Source organism: Pteropus vampyrus, unplaced genomic scaffold (genome assembly GCF_000151845.1).
Source record: "Pteropus vampyrus isolate Shadow unplaced genomic scaffold, Pvam_2.0 Scaffold30, whole genome shotgun sequence".
In the NCBI taxonomy this organism is placed as follows: domain Eukaryota; kingdom Metazoa; phylum Chordata; class Mammalia; order Chiroptera; family Pteropodidae; genus Pteropus; species Pteropus vampyrus.
The window spans coordinates 9,940,553-9,944,897 of NW_011888811.1; the positions used below are offsets into that span (position 1 = coordinate 9,940,553).

Sequence of the window (4,345 nt, forward strand, 5' to 3'; positions counted from 1 at the left end):
GTGTCAACTTGACCGAGCCAAAGGGTGCCCAAACATTTGGTCAGACGTGACTCTGGTGTGTGTCTGCGAAGGTGTTTCTGAATGAGATTAACATTGAAATTGGTGGGCCCAGTAAAGCAGATATGGGCGGCCTCATCTAGTCAATCGAAGCCGGAATAGAATGAAAGGCTGAGTAACAGACCTTTGCCTTCCCTGACTACCTGAGCAGGGACATTGGTCTTCTGACCTCAGACTTCAACTTATACCATCAGCTTGCTGACTGCAGATCTTAGGACTTCTCAGCCTTCATAATCAGGTGAACCAATTCCTTATGATAAATCTCAATCTATATATACTACATTAGTCAGAGTTCTCTAGATACATAGAACCAACATACATATGTATGTTTGCATGTATATATATGTATGTGTATATATACACACACACATATGTGTGCATAAAATTATATATGTATCTGGCTACTGAGTAGCGAGAGGATAAGAAAGGATGAGAAGATTGCGAGGGGAAGAGCGTGACTTGGATTTGGTGATGGAATGAATCAAGAATGATTTCCAGTGTTGTGGGTTTTATAATGGTAGAGTCTGTGGGTCAGCCACTAAAATAGGAAGAGTGTAAGCAAAGAAAACTGTGAGTTGAGTTTTAGATATGTTGAACTGGAGGTGTTTGAAATGTCAAGGGGAAATGTGGCTATGCAGGGCTAGAGACAGAAAAGTGGGAGGTATGTTCGATCGTGGTTGGCAGCATGTTCCCATATTGCTGAGTTAATCGTAGTATGTATATGCAGCCTCAATGAAAACATAATTGGAATCCCTCGTTTGGCCTGGTGAGACTAGGAAGGTGCGCTCTGGGAACTGGTGGTCTCAGCCGAGTGACCATATAGGTGGCATCCTACCAGGGTGAATGTTTCCTCTGAGGTGCTCTCATTCTATAGGTAGAAACAAAGCAAAATCCTGACCAGAGTCCTAAAGAGCCCGGACTCTGTTTGTTGTTCTCTGAGCTGGTTTTGCAGCTCCTGTGTGGCCGAAGGACTATGACAAGGAGGAACTTGGTCATGTCTCTTAGGTGTAGGAAGCCCTGAGCAGCTGTTTATGGAACCATCACTTCCTGGCACATTTCTGCATTCACTTCAAACCTCTCCTTCTTTGCTTAAATTCCATGTCAAGTACCTGTGAAATATGGCATCACAACAGGGTCCCTTTCCTCCTCAGTTATACTCAGAAGTGTCATGAATCAAAAACAAAAAAACCCCACAAAACTTAAAATGCTATCACAAGGTCTGTTTTTAAAACTCAGAGAATAATTTATTTGCTGTTGGCATTATCAGTTTGTTCTCTCTGTTTCAAGCTCATTTTTTGTTGAAATTGTTTTTCGTTGAAACAGTGATTACTTATCTAGATTTCTCGTTTTCATTTCCTTCATCATCAGAATCTACATTAATCACTTCTAAGCCTGGACAAGCTTTTAGATGATATTTTGCTCCCATCTTCAGAGAATAGAGACAATGGCTTTCATTACTTTGGGAAGCGACCTTCAAAACATCATAAAAACTGAGCAATACATGGGGAACTGAAACAGCAGAGGGTTAGTACCTCAGTCTTTCCTAGGAAAGAGCAGATTCACACTAACACCAACACCTAGGTTACTCTGAGTTCTGAGCTTGAGGAAAAAACAAATGAATTATAATTGAAAGGGAAATGATTTAGAAAAAAGCACTGGGAGGGTTTGTAAGGTTGGTGGTGCTTGGGTCGATCGAAGGGAGTTCTTGGATTGGCTGAAGCCCATGGTTGGGATATTTCAATTCAATCAGAATCACATGGGAACTTTCAAAACTTGGGCCACATCTCATGCAAATTAAATCAGAATTCCAGGGCATATGAATTTTAAACAATTCATTTGGCGATGATTAAAAATCACTGACTTTGACTTAGCAGATCTCTGTATGTGTCACAGATATACCATCTTTAACATGGATCCCTACCATCTGGCTGATGGGAATAGAATGGTTATGATATTGCTTCTGGGAGAAAAGTAGCCCAGGTTATAACCTCAGGAGCTAAGTTATGTACTTGACAAAATGAAGACCTGCAGTGCCTACTCTGTGGGTCCATTGCATACCTGGGTCACTTGCATTTTTAAGTTGCTGATCTGATGATCCTGTGTTTATAAAATTTTAGCGTATCAGTAGGACTCTTTACTTGGAGGGTACATATTTCTCAAATAATTTCTTCATTGATCTGAAAGTTCATTAGCTCTCATTGAATCTTCAAGAGCTCAAAGTTGAATTCCCATTTCAAGCAAAGTACCATAATTTGGTCGTGCTGTTGGATAACCGCTAATGCAGCAACAACCATTCTGGAAAAACTGCTTTGTTTCAGCGTAAATGGGCCACCTAAAGTAATGGTGAGATTTTGATGCTAGACAACTTTCAGAGCATGGTGCTGGCTACCATTGTGTTAAATACTGTGGTCCATTTAGTTTTCAGCTCGAAAATTCATAATGCTCCCTCTGACCTTTGGGACTCATACTGTATTTCTGAATTAGGCATTCATGAAGTCTGATTCATAGGAATCTCAGAGGCCTCAAACGGAAGCCTAGTGCCAAGTCCAGGGACAGATTTGAGGTGCACATATCGGTAAATTTATATTCTATGCCCTGCACGGTGGGTACTTTTCACACCCATCTGGTATTTACTGCCAGCCCTACTCGTGAGAAGAGGCAGTGGAGCCTGGGAGGTTAAATGTCATGGTCTAGACCACATGCCTAGAGAGTCGTAGGGCAAACCCAGGCCTCCTGAATCCTAGCTAATATGTTTTATAATATTGCATGGTTCTGAGTATTGAAAAGTAGTTCACATATTGAGTGGAAACCTCATCCTGTAACCTGCTATGTCATCTGGAGTTCCCATAGGTTTGTGACCCAAATTTTAAAGACGAGCATTTGCTTTTAACAAGCAATTTGGTTATCCTGAGGTTTCCTTCAGCAAATCCTTCAGTGAGTGGACGTGAGAGCCCCTCCTGGTCACCCTGCCTGTAACAAATGGTAGGTCTACCTGGCCTATCCGCTAACCTTCTTCTTACTATGTCTGTTCTCTTGTCATGCTTCAAGTCTCATTTAAATGTCACCACTTTAGAGAGGCCTTCCCCTGACCATCCCTTCTCTCACCCAGTGACACTCCTTCATGCCACTGACCACAATTTGTAATGATTTGTTTACTTGTTTTAATCTTTCTTCTTCTAGAATAAACTCTGTAAGAGAAGTCACTCCACTAGATTTATGCCCGGCATCGAGAATGTTGTCTGGTATTCAGTAAATGTGTTGGAGCAATGTCCTTCTTAGATTCTGCTACACAGCATTGAAGATAGTGCTCCTGTCATGTTCTGAGTAAGGTCCAGGACTGAAAAACCCCCTTTCCTCTCCTCCCCTCACTTATTGGTACGAGTCTGGATAATTTATTATTGTAATCTAATTACATTAGAATTGGCAGCCATGTTAGCATTCTCTCATACGAGTTTAGACCAAAATAAATAAATAAATAAATCCCTTAGTTTGTGCCCTATTTTGCTAGTAACTGTCTCATTCTATATTTGTGCTGCTAGAGCCGTAGTTTCCCCCTCCTAAAATTTGTAATCTAAATTTCTTGGGAGGGAATATGGAATGGTGGTTTAAAGCCTCAGAGTCAGGATTCTGAGTCCAAGCACTTCCATCTGCTGGATGTTTGCCTTGGGAAAAATGGCTCACCCTTTTTGAGGCTCAGCTGTTTCTCATCTTCAATAGGGATAACAGTATCTCCCTTACAGGACTGGAAATGCAGGTGAAGCCTTGGTCGAGTACACAGGATGTGCTGGTAAGTGACAGCTTTTATTACCATATTCATTCAGATAAAAATTCTGTCACATCTATTCCCCTCTGGCTTCCTTAACATTTCATCATCCACGAGAGGCAGCCTGGTTTACCTAGTGGCCACGTAACAGACTTGACTAAAAGCTTGACTGCCAACAGTAATTCTAATACAAAAAAATCAAAGGTGAGAGGCCAAAGAAGTCCATTTTTTCTTCACACAGTTTTTGACTGTTATGAAATTTACTAAAATGTTGATGACTTTGAGAGGGGAAAATCTTGACAGATTCTCTGTAGAATTTGTCAATTACTTTTGCCAGAGGTAAAAACTGATCACAAATATAGTGCCTTTGTAGTCTAACATGGGCTGCCGAACAATGATTAGAAGCTTAAATCTTGTAGCAAATCATGTTTCTCAGAACTGAGGTTTCCAAGGTGACTGCTTAAGAAACTACAGACGTGATAACTGCAGTTTCTGGAGAAGCTTCTCTGGTCCTTCCTGGACCCT

The 4,345-nt window shown here is 41.1% G+C and overlaps 1 protein-coding gene and 1 long non-coding RNA gene across 11 annotated transcripts in view; one reads left to right on the top strand and one right to left on the bottom strand.

Moving 5' to 3' along the window:
- LOC111737705 overlaps positions 1-4,345 on the top strand; it is a 115,502-nt gene that overhangs the window by 82,540 nt on the left and 28,617 nt on the right. For both annotated transcript variants that reach the window (XR_002779538.1, XR_002779539.1), the window contains one exon: positions 3,798-3,844. This is a non-coding gene — a long non-coding RNA (uncharacterized LOC111737705). The remainder of the gene's footprint in view (positions 1-3,797; positions 3,845-4,345) is intronic.
- SGCD (sarcoglycan delta) overlaps positions 1-4,345 on the bottom strand; it is a 1,401,159-nt gene that overhangs the window by 14,292 nt on the left and 1,382,522 nt on the right. The window lies entirely within an intron of this gene.